At 32.9% G+C, this 17,496-nt stretch overlaps 1 pseudogene; it reads left to right on the top strand.

Moving 5' to 3' along the window:
- The first annotated feature begins 3,701 nt into the window (after window positions 1-3,701).
- LOC112476219 lies at window positions 3,702-3,820 on the top strand (annotated as a pseudogene).
- The last annotated feature ends 13,676 nt before the right edge of the window (window positions 3,821-17,496 follow it).

The following is a 17,496-nucleotide window of genomic DNA, read 5'->3' as shown; positions in this document are numbered from 1 at the left end:
AAGTTCTATTGGACAGTGCTGCTTTGTATCATTTAAATAACGCTCTAATAACACTGTGTGTATAGCCACAGTTTGGGTATTTAGGTTTACATTTACTTGGCATCATGTAGTAGTGCTACTGCAATTATCACAACCTAATGGGAAAAAAATAACTGAAGCATATTAATGTGTAAAAAATATATATGCTTGCAAATGAAGAACAAATGACATTGAGAGTTCTATAGAAATGTTTTAGTAAAGTACTGGGCAAAGAGGGTACTCACGTGTGGAATGCAGAAGAACGTTCCCAAGAAATTTTAGTTTGCCATTTACATTCAAAAAATCAACTTTATGTAACAAATTAAATTAGTATTATTTGAATATTATTATTTAATAGTTATATTTTATTAGTGATAGTTTTGGTGTTCAAATTCAAATATGAGTCATAGGTATAAAAAGTTTATAGCTAGTTTATGTTAAATAACACCAAAATAAATATTTAAGTCAACAGTGGGGGTACTCAAAATTTTGCTTTTTAAGGGAGCTCTATCCATTACATTAGTGTAAAAAACACTGAACAAATACACAGAGGATATTAACAACTGAGAGCAACTTCTGAATTGTGCATAATTGGCATTCCATATAAACTGGAATTTCATACTCCAGTACAAGGCTTTAAAACCTACTCTGAACAGCAGAGAGCCAGAAATCTTCTCCTCTCAGGCAGTAAAGAGAGAATACAGGGGAAGAAGATTCCAGGGTCCTTCCTAGATATCTCCAGCCCCTAACTCTTTCTCTTCAAATTGGACATAATTAGTTACATGTCCCATGTTCAGCCACCCAGCATTCAACCATCTCGTTTTATTTTGTGCATTCTCTGGGTTAATATGTGTTTCTTCAACTTTATTATCAAGTATGTGCAGCTAAAGGTAGAATGAGCAGGGTTAATAATTTTCCACAGAAATTCAGAGATTACTCATGTTTTTTTGGACATCTTTGTTCATGAAACAAGTCATACTTTATGAGGTTTACTACTGGGACTATCACTGTACAATTTCATAAGTCAAATAAGGAACCTTAATACTTTTATATTATAGTCCCATTTCTGGACTCTAAAAGATAAAACGGAACTCACAGGAGAGCAGAATATGAAATTTCATAAGCCTAATTCAAAGAAATAGGGTGAAATTTTCATTGAAAAAGGTTTCCTATTTTTGTAAAAATAACACATGTGGCTATCTCATGTCACATACACACAGACACACACATCCTATAGCTATACATACATATTTTATATGAGAAATAAAAATGATACAGACATGTTTTTTACATAAATTACATATAGATATATGTGTATGTTTAAATCTTTCTGAGTTTTCTGAGCAATCGTTAGACTATTATAGTAATTGGAAGTTGCATAATTAACTTTGCTTTTCATTAGTTCTGTTTTTTATCTTGGGTTCAATTAAATAAAATCCTAAATATTTGTGGGTAACCTAACATGGGTTTTAATTATGATTTAATGTAAAGATCTCAAATACCTCTGCCTCTCTGCTTTCATGATAATTAAATCTTGATAAAGGTTTTATTGCACAGTGAAATTCTTTGAATATGCAATCACTGACCTACTAGTATTAATAGGATATTTGTTTAAAGATATCTCACGAACTGAACTGTGGAAATAGTTTGTGTCATTGCTATGCCATCATCTAGATAGACTATCTGCACTGAAAATTCAAGATTAAGTTATTCTAATTATTGTGAAATACACCCAAGTCACAAAAGGCTGGGGTTTTTGCATAGAGAGTTTAAAGCCCCATTAACATCCCTCCTCCCTATACCTCTCTATACCCCAACCCCTAACTCCCAATCCCACCACTGTGGATTTCTATATTTTGAGCCGCTATTGGCTTACAAGAAAAAGGCTATGAATATTGTCTCCTGTGGCTTCAGGGTTAGTAAGTAGGTAAATGTAGATGTTCTTACATAAAATGCTTCTATAACTAATATTTTTAAAGGTAACTACTAATATAAACTGATTGAAGTAGTATTTGTCAATTTAGAGGTAAGGAGCTTTCCAGTCACCCTGCTAAAAAGCCTACAAATTATTTTGGAAAAAGTTATTTACAAATATAATGTAGCCCTGAAAGTTCCCTTCATGTTCTTCTAATCAACCTATGTACTTAATTCTTCCAATAATATTTATATCTTTTTATTTTCTAAACTAAGAGAATTTAGCTTTTACTTCATTAACTTTAAAAATAAATCTATTGAACTCCACACACCCCCTGTCCGGAGGTTTTGCAGAATAAGGCCCACCTAAAGGAAAATGTAGGTGTCTGTTTGTTGTTTGTTTGTTTTTTGAGTTCTTATTTTTTTCATCTTTTTTGTGTGTTTCAAATATTTTCTGTTGTTTTTTTATAAAATCTTCTTCCTGATCTCTATGGGCAAATTCCAGAATTTTAGACTACCTTTATACTGATTTAAAAAATATATGAGGCAATAAGTAATTATCTGTATTACTGGAGAGTCTAGTTGGCAACAAAACACAAGTCAAAAATCTAGAAATGTCAAACTAATATCAACTCTGGGAGAAACTAATCCCAAATTCTCATGTTTCTTACATTTAAAATTGGAATGGGGTTATTGGGAGGCAGCCAACAAAAACCATAGTAAGTAATTTTGTAAGTATATGTGAATACCAAAAAGGCAAAAAGCCCAAACTTATATTATTTCATTTCCTAAAAATAATATTTTCTTATCACAGCTTTTTCTTGGATTCTCATTTTTTTCTTTTATAGGAAATTTAAGGTTAATGTGTTAAATACCACATTAAGACTGGCGCGATGAGTAGATGCCTAAGGTGCAAACTACACATGACACAAATCACTTCATTTGATTCTGAAAGATAGTTAAAGAGCGTCATCACCTCAGAGCCACGTGGAACATGTAACTAATTAGTGGAAGGTTTCTGAAATAAAATCACACGTACAGACAGAAGAGTAGGCAGCAGCAGTCTCCTATAGAATAAGAGAAGGAATAGAAGAAATGTATAATATCTCTATTTGCTGAGTGCCTTTTTTACATGCCAGCTATTCTATAATCCTCACTGCAATAGCCTGAATTCATACCAGTCTTAGCACTTATCACAGGAGGGCAATTATCTATTTATCTTCTTCCCTGGGATATAAGTTCATTGAGTATAAGATCAAATATTATTTATTATCTACTTATGACTAAACATTACCTGCCAGTGACAAGTACAAAGCAGGCAATCAATATACATTTATTGACTGAATGAACAAGCCAATGTGCTAACAATTAATATTCCCATTTGAAGAATAAGGAGACTACAGCTCGAAGTGATTAAGTGATGTATCCAGGTCACATAGATCACACGGGTTGGTAAGTAACTGAAGGAACATACGAATCCAAGCCTATTTGACTTCAGAGAACCAGGCTTTCTACAACACCAAGCGTTCCATGGAAGCCAAAGTGGGACCAAGCCTCAGAGAGTGTCCTTAGATATTTTGTGGAAGGATGGCCATGGAAGAGAAAACTTTCAAGCATCCCTGCCGGAAACTGAAGATCTCAGAGCAGTAAAAATGGAAATAGTAATTTCATTTCTGGGTACAGTTCAAACCAGAGTAAAATCAGAAGACTGGGATGGGGAAGGTCTTGCATTTGTTTCCTGGCAGCTTCCTTAATAATGGCTTTTCCTGGCCTAAGGCCATGCTACCCTGAACGTGCCTGATCTCCCCTGATCTCAGAAGCTAAGCAGAGTCAGGCCTGGTTAGTACTTGGATGAGAGATCACCTAGGAATACTGGGTGCTGTAGATGTCAAAAAGAAAATTAATAATAATAATAATAACAATAATAATGGCTTTTCCTCTCCAACAGCCTGTATGTGTTTGCTTTTCTCTTTTCTTCTTTCCTGCCTCTCTCACCACAGCTTCTTTCCTTATATGGCCCAAATTTCCAGGGACATAACCCTACACAAGGGTCAGGAGAAGCAGCCAAAAGGACATGGTTGATAGCACAGACTCTGGAGTCCAGCTACCAGAGTTCCATTCCAGCTCAGCTCCATTCTAACCAGGAGACATTATTTAACCTCCATTCTAACCAGGTGACATTATTTAACCAGGCAAATTATTTAACCTCTTCTGTTCTAATTGCTTTATCTGGGAAATGAGGCTGTTAATAATAGAACCTACCCATTGCTATAAAAATAAGTTAATACATGTCAGTTGCTTAGCACAGTATCTGGCACATGGTTGGAACTTAATGAAGAATAGCCATTACCACCTCTGTAGCCCTAAAATTCAGGACCAGAGCATAGTGAAGCTCATTAATCCCCAAACACATCTGTCATACTCCAGATTAGCCTTGGTATATAAGGATCCAACATAAAACTCTTTTCCTGGAGGAAGAAATTAAGTGTCAATAGAAGTAAATGAAAGGAATCTCAGTAGCTTATACTAACACCTTCTAATTTAAATGGCTAATGGCTTGGGAAATAGGCAGCTATATTTGTGGTCCTTCCTCCATACCAGCCACTCCATGTAAAAGCCTCTTCTGTGTCTGGCTAGAGTAACAGAAAGAACAGTCTTTCCTCAGTGTTCTTCTCAAGCATCTGTCCTTCTAATAGTATCACAAGTTCATTTCAAGTCAATAATGAATCCCCTCATCCTTCAATCTGGAAAGCTAAAGACTAGAGAGAACCTGTACACAGGAAGCCAGCCCAATTTATTCAGAGCCATTTACTTAGCTATGTGTCATCATCAACAAAAGCAATGAGTAGAGCAAGAGAGGAATAGGGGAAAGACTAGCTAAATACAGCCTTATTTTTCTCAGGTAACATCACATTCAAGGGTACAAAGTCTAGGGTTGTTGCAAAGAGTTCTAAAGAACTTTTTCTATACTCACACCGTGCCTTCAAGATGAATCTTTCAATTCTTTAGTTATAAGATGGCCCTGTAATGCCAGTCATTGAATAAAAGACCACAGAAGAAGAAATGAGAACAAAGGACAGAAAGTTGAACAGCCAGCAAAATATAGCTCTTATAAAACAGCCTTCACTAAACCTCTACCCAATGACTTGCATATATACATCTTCTTGGCCAAAAATATTATGTTCGATTACATAAAATTGCTGATCCTCAACTATGTTTACACACATAAATAAATATATATGATTCAATGTAATAAGGCATATGGCAACCACTAGCAACAAGAGAGGCTGAGAGATAGGATGTTTTATCTGAACCTATGGGCACTGAACAGAATCGGAGTTCTGTCAGTACAAATAAATGGCTGAATGAATACTGAGTAAAAAACTAGCAGTGTTTCTCACATTCACCAAAGTGGTCTATATTAATATCAAAAAAAACAGATTGTAAAACAAAAAACACTGTTAAGGACAAAGAGGACATGACATAAGGATAAGTACAATTAACAAGAAAATACATTTAATAACAGAGGTTCAAAATATATAAAGCACTGTTAACAGAAAAACAAAAATAAATTAAAAATCTACCTTCAAAGTGGGAGATTTTCGCATACTTTTCTCAGTAATTGATTCAATAAGGTGAGCAATATGATTAGCAAACTGGATCCGCGGACATATACAGAACTCTGTTTCATTAAAGAGATCATTTTCCCTCAAGCACAGTGGAAACTGTTAGAAAACGACATTTTGAGCCATTAAACTCATCTCAACGTATGTCAAAGAATTAGTATAAACAATCCATGTTTTCTGACAATGATATGATTAAGTTAGAAATTAATTTTTTAAGTCTAAGAAATAACTTTTAAAAATCCATATGTAGAGAAAGTAATTTAATGTAGTCCTTAAAAATTTATGAATTAAAGATGACATCATATCTATCAGGAAATACTTATAAATAAATGGTACCAAGTATGATATATATCAAACATAGTGGTAGATAGCGAAAGTAGTAGAGTAACATTTATAATCTTAACTGTATCTATTAGAAAATGAAAAATGGAAAGTCAGAGAACCAAACATTAACCTTAAGTTATTAAAAGAACAGAAAAAAATCAAAGAAAATAAGAGAGATGAGAGCAAAAATTAATTTTAAAGGAAATATATTTTGAAATATTAGAATAATGTTAATATTGGATATTTGAAGACAAAATACTCGAATCTTGAAAAAATGATCATGAAAAATAAGAGAAAAGATATAATTAAATAGAAATGAAGGAGCATAATACAGATAAAATAGGTATTTTAAAAATAAGAATACTATGTACAACTTTATGCCATCCAATTCAACATACAACTGAAATTCATTACTGTCTTTAAAATGTAACATAAAATTGAATTCAAAAATAAATAAAAAACTTAAAAAGGTTTATAATCATTTTAAAGTTTGAATCACTAGTTCAGGATCTACACACACATAAACACACATGCACACACTTCACAGTAAGCCCAGACAGTTTTACAGATGAATTCTACAAACATTAAATAACAAATAACTACCATAATAAACTCTTAGAGACAATAAAAAATGAAAGAACATTCCTTTTATGGAGTTAACATTTTATGACAGTAACAATCTTCATACCAAAATCTAACCAGAAAAAAAAAAACAGGATATAAAATTAAAATTTAATATTATCATAGAATCACTAAAGGCATACTTGAAATGAGCAGTCATGAATTTAAAGTAAATTCACTCTATGATTTTGTTTCCCGGCTACATTCATTTTAATGAAAGCAGGTGCAAAGTATGTAGAGAGTTAGATTTAACCAGGGTGGTGGTTTTGCCAAACAAATTGGAAGAAGCAAGAGAGCACACAAAAGAGAATAATTATAATGACAAGTCACAGAACAATTCTGAATAAGAAAAAAATAAAGGAGAGCAGAGTGATGATGGATGATTAAAAAGGTAATAGGGTCAATCAACTGTAGTCCCTGGTGGGGATGGAAATTGAATTTATCAGTAATTTTGAGAGGTAGAAAAGGCAATATAAGTATCAAATTTCAGCATAATGAAACTGATACTGATATGTTAGTGGACTTTTATAAAGTGAATATATACAGTGAGTAACTAGTAGAGTTTTCACTTCAACCAGAAAATTCTGGCTCTCAATTCTTTATACTGGTCTCACTACATTATACAGACCCATCGTACACTGACCTACAGTTTTTCCTGATATTCCTAGTTACTGCTATTTCTCAGGGGTTAATTCTCATCTAAGGTCAACTCAGGATTCCCACATCAGATTTCGTTCAGATTTTAGTGTCATTTCGATAGTATTTTAAATTCTAACTTTCTAAAATAAATATTTACTTTCAGAAATGAGGAAATATCTCTTAAAAAATAAAATTAGTTCTACTGCCATAAAATGCCCATACTTGATAAGAATGGAAAAGCAGCCCAACATTCTCCAAATCCATTTACATTCTATTCCAATTTTTCTCAATCTTTCTCCTTTTATTATAACCCAATCACAATGTTCATTTGCTCTTTTCAGGAATTTTAAATTTTGAACACACTATTTGCTACTCACAATTTTGCTGTTTTTTGGTTCTATACAAGAGTTTGACTAAAAAGTGCCAAGAATCTTCTTCCCTAGGTGCCTATAAATCTTCTAAAATTATTACCTATTTGTGTGACAATCTTCCTCCCCCTTGCTAATCTTACCAAGAATTCCTTCAAAGTCATCAAACTTGAAATATGTATTTATAGTCATTGTCTTATAAGATCTTCAGAATGAAGGACTTGTTTGGACATTTTTTTGTACAACCTGACATTTATTCTTCTGCCAGTATCAATAAATGAGAACAAGTGCAATTATGTGTGTCATCATTCAGAAAATTGACAAAAACGACTAGAGAGTTGATTTTGAAGTAAACCAGTTATCATTTAGTATCAAGGTCAGAAAATTTATAGTAGTTTGGTTGATTTATCTTCTGGGTTGTGTGCCAGCTTCTTTGTATTATTAGTTTTTTAAAAAGTGTAACCTAAGATAACGCACATTCAGGCTCGCCACCACCAGTGTATTAACATCTTGGAGGGCACTCCCTACATATGTAAATATAATCAAGGGGAAATTCCACCCGAAATTGTGTTTCTAAGATATTATTGTAAAGGAACAAAAAGTGCCCTAGAGAAATAAAAATAAAACACCTTTTATAATTGGAATGCAGAATTCTGACTGTGCTCAATGTCGAAATTGCTATCCTAAGGAGAATCTGTTTAGAAAATAGTTATCTTGATATTTTCTTCATTTTTATCCCTTATTATCACTCCTACATCTTGATATTTCCTTCTTTTTTTCCCTCCCTTTGTATTACTCCTTAAAAACCTTATTTTCTCTTTTTCTCCTTCCTTACAGCACCATACAATTTTTCTCTTAGACTTATTTATTTGTGATTTCTCAGTAGTTTACCTACTTGATTTCTATACAATATTGAATTCCTGCCAGTTCTGTAAAACTCATTTCATATTACTTTAAAGTGTGATTTTTTTTTTCAAATCTCAGATGCAGTAAACATGAAATGTGTGATGTGGATGTGGAAATTACAGTCACTGCATTTGTTTGGTTAAGACAATTACTTGCAGAGGCAACTTCAGTTTTATCTAGTAAAAAAATTAAATGATCATTGTAAATAAGGTGAGAGTTAAAAAAGAAATAACATCTGTCTACCAGTGGCTCTTCATGGCACCTATCATCACCAAGGAGTCAACGCTGGAGGGAGGAGTGTCAAAGAGAATGAGAATGGAGAATTGATAACTAACGTTCCTATGAAATTATTGCTGGACAAGAGGCAGAAAAATAATATCAAGCAAACGTTTCAAATAAGAGACAGCTGCACATAAGAGACAATTCTGAGAGCTTTTATCACAATAAAATAAATGTGGTTTTTTGGGGTTTTTTTTTAAAAAGGACAGTCTATGAATTCAAGCCTCTAGAGGTTTCAAAGAGATCTGATAAGCTAAGGTTGATGTAAAAGAAGCAAGTTGACAGTGCCCAGGATTTACAAATAATTTTTTAATGTATACATTATTTTCAAATCTCATTTTGTCTCTTCTCTAACTCAGAAATTTATATGAGGTGTTTAGGACAAGACCCAAGGTTATTAAATGAGAAGCAGCTTAGTACAACCCCAATGAAATCACATAGCTGTTCCAGAGCTGTGGAAGCATAAAATGGATGTTGGTGAGAGAACCCAATGTCTAGTGCAATCTTATATCTTAAGACCATCTATAGATATACAAGAATTAGGGGGAGTAAAGGTAAACTACAAGAGAAATCTTAGGAAACCAGGATGTCTACTTTGGCCATATAATGTGTTTTGATGGGCACTGTAGATTTACTTCCACTGAAGGTCATGCTCAAAAGAGACCATAATGCTCAGATAGGTAATACTGGCAAGAACTCTACTGCCATGTGACAGCAGCATATGACTTGGGGCATAATATTGTATAGCTTCTACCTAGCAGTCCCTCAGGATATTGTTTTATCTCTATCATCTGGTGAAATCTGTGAAAGCCTAGAGCATTAGAGTTTCCTGTTGAGGGTGAGGCACATGCAAAATTAATCAAAGAAAATCCAGAAATCCTTGACCTAAATTAAACCGATATTAGATAGCAATGTGTATAGCTGTTTGCTGTACATTTTTATTTTGCTTGAATTTATTTTATTTTTTTCTTAATATTTATTTTTCAATTAGAGTTGACCTTCAATATTATTTTATGTTAGTTTCAGGTGTACAGCATAGTGGTTAGACACTTATATAATTTATGAAGTGATCTCCCTGATTAAGTCTAGTACGCATAAACATTCTTGAAAAGATAGTTCAGAATAAAGCAAATCCACTGACTCACTTTGTAAGACATGCAGAAACACAAAAGATGCATGGGGAATGGTCTCACAACATAGCCTTTCACTGAATGGCTACCCAGAAGACTAATATTTCTTTTAAAAAATCCATAGGCCAAAGCAAGAACCCCTATCCCATACCTTCTATACCCTCAGAGACAGGTTTTGCAAAAATAAATATTCCAGATGCAGTTTTCAGGGCTTGATGCAATTTTTATCTCCCCTTGCTCTTAGCTACCATTTTGCAATAACAAAGGGACTCTCTTCCATAGTAAAATGCTCCGTAATGCTTACTGAGTCTTTTTATATGCCAGGCATCTTGCCACGAACTCTAAATGCCTTACATCATTTAAGGCTTGCAATAAGCTCACAAGTGAGATATTATCATCCCTATCTTAGAAATAAAGAAACAAGATTTCCAGTCAGGACTGTACAATAAATTCTCTCTGTGAGCTGCATGAAATCATACATATGCACACACATACCCATGCATGCACATATACACATAGCCTACACTGACTGATATTCCAAAAAATTGATAAAATTTTAAAAGAAACATTATAAAGATGTACTCATTCTCAAATACAAAATTAATGTACCTAATAAGTAACAAAAACAAAAAGCAGTAAATAGGGCTATAGGTACAGCCTTCTAGGCTCTAGGTCTGAAAGTGGGAAATGGAATTTAACTGCTGAAGGATATTGGAACTAAAATACCCCACACTTAGTAGGGTTCCATAGCAAAAATTATTGCTTAAAATGGGGGTTCGGTAGAATGCTACCCTAATGGTAGAAGAGGACTGAGAAAAGATGACAAGATATGTTTAAATAGAAATATAATTAGCAAAAACGCCTCCCTCCCAGCTTCTGGGCTTAGTTGCCCAGTGGTTTAGTGACTGTGCAAAATACCAACATGGGCCAGGAGCACGGAGCATATAAAACAATCCTAGACAAATGATTTAATTAAAGTAAATAAAAGTGAGTATGAGGAAAAAAAGAAGAGTGACAAATAGGAAACTAAAACAAGGTGATAGACTTAAACCCAGTCATATCAATAATTATATTAAAATTTAATATGATAAACCATCCAATTAGAAAACAGAGATTTTCAGAAGAGATTTTATTAAAAACCCAACTACTTATAGTCTATAAGAAACACACTTTAAATATAAGGACACAGATGGGTTAAAAGAAAAAGATGGAAATAACATATACCATAGAAAGACTAATCAAAAGAAACTGAATATGACTTGATTAGTATCAGATAAAGAAAACTTTAAAACAAAAAAATATTTCCCAAAAGAAGGAAAGGCATTTCATAATAATAACATGTTACCAAGAAAATAGTAACTCTTAACATATAAGACACTTAAACAGAGCATCAAAGTAAAAGAAACAAAAATTAACAAAATTAAAGGAAGAAAAAGGTAGAAAAATCATGGTTGGAGACTGATATTCTTCTATCAATGATTGATAGAACAATCAGACTAAACAATCAATACAAATTTGAAGGAAAATTTGAATAACACTGTCAACCAACTTGTCTTGAACAAATCATAATGCAACAAACTGGGCAACCTGCAGGATACAAAGTCTTCTCAAATGCATGTAGACTATCCACCAAAATAGACCATATGAGTCATAAACTAAGCCTCCAAAATTCTCAAAGCATTGAAATTACATAAAGTATATTATTTGACCACAGAGGAATGTAATTGGAACTCAACAACGATAACGTGCCTAGAAAATTCCCAAGAATTTGGTAATTAAGTATACACTTCTTAATAACCTATCGGTCAATGAGGAAATCACAAGTGAAGTTAGTAAATACTTTAAGCTTAATAGAAGCACAATATGTCAAACTGAAATGCCGCTAATGATGTGCTAAGAGGGAAATTCAGAGCTTTAAATGTTTATAATAGAAAACAATAAAAATCTAAAATCAAAGATCAAAGCTTTCACCTTAAGAAGCTAGAGATAAAAAAAAATTACCTAAGGTAAATAAAAGAAATAAAATAATAAACATAAAGATAGATAAAATTAATTTAAAAATACTGAAGATTAATTAAATGGAAAACAGACAATAAAGAAAAATCAATGAGAACAAAATCTGACTTCTTAAAAAGATAATAAAATTGATAACTCTAGCAATTCTTAAAGAGAGAAAACACTACTAATATCAAGAATTAAAAATGGTACATCAACACAGATTTTATAAACATTAAAAATAAGGAAATATAATTAACACCTTTAGACTAATAAATTTGACAACGTAGATTTAAATGGACAAGTTTCATGAAACACACAACTTATCAAAACAAAAACAAAAAGAAATAGCATTATATCTGTTAAAGAAATTGATTATTTAAAACCTTCCTAAAAAGAAAATACTAACCCACATGGCTTTGCTGGTAAATTGCAACAAACATTAAAGAAAAAAAGACCAATATCATACACTTTCAGAAAATAGAAGAAGAAAGAACACTCCTCAACTCTTTTTAAAACCAAAAATACCTGAAAATCGAAACATGACAATGATATTATAAAGAACATAACAATCAAATAGCCTCAGAAACATAAATGTGAAAATACTTAACAAAATATTAGCAAATCGATCCAAAAGTATATTAACAAGGATAATACTTCAGGAAAGGAGGGATTAATTTTAATAATTCAAGAACTATATAATCTTAATAAATGCAATCAAAATATTAGTAAAAATCCAGCACTACTTCATGATTTAAAAAAATTAAAAAAAAAAACTCTCAGAAAACTAGAATCGAAAGGAAATATCCTCAGTTTGACAGAAGACTATTGGTTTGTGAACTGGACCCTGAGAACACAGAGAGTAAATAGAGACCAAGGAGGCAGAACACCTCAGATGGGTAGGGGCCAGATTTATTAACCAAAGGAACTTACTTATGGGGCTTGTCTTAAGTGGCTGCAGGGTGAGTAGAGTTCTGCATTTGCCTGCAAAATCTTAAAGGTTTATCTAGAGGCTTTAACTGAGTTCAGTCACACATTCAGTCCAGATAGTCTCAAAAACACCTACTCTCTCAAGGCTACATCCTAGAAACGGCTCCAGCATGGGAATAATAGGTGAAATGTACAATCCAAGGACAGAGGGTAGGGTGAGGAGCCTTCAATCGACCAAATCCAGCTCCTGGGTCAACCAGCGGTCACATCCTTTCAATGACCTCCTCCAACAAAGACTTCTACGAAAAATCTACATCAAACACACTTATTATTAACATATTAAACACTTGGTCACTAAGGTCCCATAAAAAGAGCAAGTATGTTTGCTCTCAGCACTTCTGTTCAGGCTGTACTGGGGTTCTATCTCATGTAATATTAGATTTTAAATGAAAATTACGGAATTTGTGAAAGTAAAAGTAAAACATCATTATTTTTAAATTAAGTAAAAGTATACCTAGAAAATACAAAGGATCTATCAAAGAAACTAATGGATCTAACATGTTAATTTAACCAAGTCTTAGGATACAAGGTCAATATACAAATTGTATTTATTTATACTAGCGACAAACACTGGACATTGAAATTTTTTACATAGATACATTTTGCAGTAGCATGAAAAAATCCAATCACCTGACAATAAATTTAACCAAAGACACAGAAGACCACAATGTAGAAAACTATAGAACATTACAAAAAGTTGCTGAAAGAAACTGCAAAAAAATCTAAATAAGGAGCTATACCATAGTAATGTGGGTTATTATAAGACTCAATATTATAAAGATATTATTTATCCCCATATTAATCTATTGATTCAATACAATTCCAGTCAAAATTCCAATAGGTTTTATATAGAAATTGAAAAGCCAACGAAGGACCTAGAATAATCAAAGCAATCCGGAAAAAGAAACATCGAAGGAAATATTGCCTGATTCTAATAGTTACTATAAAATTATAGTAATTAAGATGGTATTATATTGGCATAAATATAGAAAAACAGAACAGAATAGAACCTAGAAATGAGTCGGAGAGATAGGTATGGATTTCTTAAACCAAATCCAAAGAACACTAAATATAAAAGAAAAAACACAAACTATACATTAGAAAAATTAAAAACATCTGTTCATCAATAGATATTATTAAGAAAAACGACAAGCCAGAATGTGAGAAAATATCCACAATATATACATTCAACAACATAACTTTTAAAAATCAATAACAAGAAATATGACAACTTGGATTATTCTAGGTCCTTCGTTGGCTTTTAAAGTATTTGGATACTTTAAAAAACTGGGCATACAAATAGATGACAGAAAAGTGAAAACATGTTTTATATTATGGGTCATCAGTGAAATACAAATTAAAACCACATGAAATACTGCTACACACCCACTAGAATGGCGACCATTAAAATGACAGACTATACAGAAGAATGTGGAGCTTTCATATATTGCTGGTGGGAATATAAAATGGTACAACCATTTTGGAAAACTGTTTAGCAGGTTTTTAAACAAAAGTATACATACACTATGATCTAGCAATTCCACAGTTGGGTATTAATTGAAAAATTGAAAATATGGTCTGTAAAAATGTTGATTGCAGCTTCATTCATAATAGCAAAAAATGGGAGGGAGGATGGGTTTATCTATCAACAGGAGAATGTGTGGCATCCCAAAATGCAATTGAAGAAAATATTTCAAGAAGTAGTAAACAACTATACCAAATTCTGAGATTTCATATAATTTAAGAACTGAATTAACCACTGGATTTAGGTAAGACATTGAAATCTATATAATAATAACTGGAAATTAAGTACAATCTTTAAAGTTATTTAATTACTAAATATTTCAATTGAGTAGAATTAACAATTAAACAACCAACAAACCAACTAAAGTTGTATCACAATTTATTTTCCATTCTTCTGCCTTATAATTCATTTCAATACACATTTGGGGGAAAAAAAGAGTATAATATTCTTCCTAAATTAGCTAATCTACAATTTTAGTGTTTCCATAATAAACAATTCATTTTCCTAATTATCATCTTATTTTAATATCCTTGAAATTCAATGTTAGCAGCTTTCACAATCATCAATTTTACATTTTTCTCTTGCAATAATTTACACGTATTCCCAAGTGACTCATGATAATTTCTACATACAAATTATATAAGATTTTTCACTTCGTTATGTATATATATACTTATTTATATTATAAAGTGAAAATTTCATATAATATAAATCCAAATAAAATTCTTTGTTCACTTACTGATACAGTTATGCTGATAAGGTGGTAACTTGCATGAGCACATAAACATGCCAGAAATTACTTCAAAATGGACACTTAGCTATCTGGCTTGCCTAAGAGCAAGTATACAAGTGAAATGAGACCTGTTTGGAGAGTTGGTTGGGGCCAGTCTCTAGAAGACCGAAATGTCATCACAGAAATTTGACCTAAAATGTCAAGTGGTTAAACTAGATGACCTTTAAATACCTCCAACTTTGAATGTTTATAGCTCTGTGGTTCTAAGCGTATTTCTCTCTGGGATCATTATTCAGATGAGAAAGATGGTGTATCAGTTCCAGCAAAATTTCACTAAGCACTTAAAGAAACTATCTATCAAGCATTGCTCCCTTTAGAATAGTCCCCAAAGCATTTGAAACTGAAAAGTTGCAATTCTTGCCCTTAGTATCCAAGAAAAATGAGTAGAGGATAAATAAGAAAGTCGATGAGTTTATAATAATTTTTATGGTTGTTTTTCCCGTGTGTTTGAGCCATGCACATCTTAAAGGAAATCAGGCATTGTATTACAAAGTTGATTCCTCCCACACTGTCATCCAGGGCCTGGCTCCTACCCTCGGAACTCTAAAGCACCTAGAAGCTCAAGACTGAATCCATTTGAATACAGAGGATCAGCGTTGCTCAGGCAAGGCCCATGGTACTATGTAACATTACAGAACAGCCCTCAACTGGGAGCCAGGAGAACTGCATTTTAGTCCTGATAAATATTTGTTGCAGTAGAAAAGAACATTCTCTGAATCTGTTTATTTGAAAACTTTTTTTCACACCTTTTCTTACATGTCTCCAGTTCCCACAAGTCTTTGAGTTCCTTGAGGACAAAAACCATGTTTATTTCATTTTCCCTCATATCCTAGTTCAGTGTGTGCTTGGTGCTTTGCCTGGAAATGGAGTAATAAATATAAAGTTTACCCTCAACTCGTAAGTTAACGATAATAATACATGATAAATGTTCTTAAAGTAAGAGAACATGTCACAAAGATTCACCAGGCTCAGTGCAGCTTATCCTTGACAATTAGCCTAGCATCTGAAAATGAGTTAAGGACCATTCCTCAAACCTGTACATTTTTCTGCGCATGCCTATATCAACACATTGATTACATTTTATTGGAATGATCTCCTTATGGTTCCTTTTTTATCTATGTACTTTTGAAAGACCAGACCTTTTTTTTCTTTTAATTTTTGTATCATCCAGCATGTATCACAGGTTCTATTACTTTGTTTCTTAAGACTCGAATCACTTTATTTTTACATTTGAAGTACCTGAAGAGAATTCAGGTAATGATACTAAACAGACTTTGAAAACCACATGAAAGATCATGATGGGCTCAGAAATCAAGCAAAAATTGGAGTAATAAAATTTGAAAAAATTACCCAGGTAATTTCTCTATTGTTATTTCAGATTCTGCATTATACAGCACCTATGTAATTCTTCCCTTGATAACTTTAGTTGGTTTGTTGGTTGGTTAATTGTTAATTCAATCTCCAGTCTTCTTTGTGTGTCCTGCCGAGTTATGCGCTTCTGCATTTATTTTATAAAAATTGGATCATATATAGACTTCTCTGCCTTTCGCTTTTCCTATATAAGAAAATCCTTCTTTTTCAGCTTGTATAGATCTAGCTTATTCTTATCAGTGGTTACATAATATTCCATAGCGTGTTATTCATTAGAGTAAATGGCTAAACTGCTAAAATAAAGATACCTGAACACTTCAATAACAAAACAAAAAAAGTTTATTTCTCTGTCATCTAATAGTTCCAGCTAGTTGTTCCCTGTCCACAGGCAGCTTTGTTCCATACAGTTTGTTCAAGGGCTCAGGCTAATGGCAGTTCTACTATCCTCAACATATAGTTTGTAAGGCTGCTCTAGTCACCACCATTCCCTCTCTGGAGTAGAGAGGAACATGAAGAAACACATGTGTATGAGTCATCCCTGGAGTTGACATACATCATCACTACCATTCACATTTCACTAATAAGAACTGATTTACAAGCCCACACCTACCTGCAAGAGGGCCTTGGATGTCCCTGGTCAGGCAGCCACATCCTAGCTGTAACTTGATAACCTATAGAAGGAGAGGATACACTTTGGTGAACAACTAGAATTTTCACCTCAATAGGGATTTACTAAAATTTATTCAGCCATTTTCTTAGTGATGGGTCTTTATTTTTTTTTTTATCTATACTTACTAGTGTTTTTATTTATAAGAATTAAAAGAAATGGAAGCATTATTTAAGAACTGGGTCATATCGCTTTTCCAAGTGCACTCTAACACTTTACATTTCCACTAGTGATGTAGGTGGGAGGGCTCCACTTTCCCCACAATGTGTGCTACAGTGGTAGATATAATCATCCTTTATTCCTCTGTCATCCTATTGAGTGTATAGTAAT

This window comes from Pteropus alecto, unplaced genomic scaffold (assembly GCF_000325575.1).
Source record: "Pteropus alecto unplaced genomic scaffold, ASM32557v1 scaffold12, whole genome shotgun sequence".
In the NCBI taxonomy this organism is placed as follows: Eukaryota; Metazoa; Chordata; class Mammalia; order Chiroptera; family Pteropodidae; genus Pteropus; species Pteropus alecto.
The sequence above is the reverse complement of the archived record's forward strand: the minus strand, read 5'-3'. Positions and strand labels throughout refer to the sequence as shown.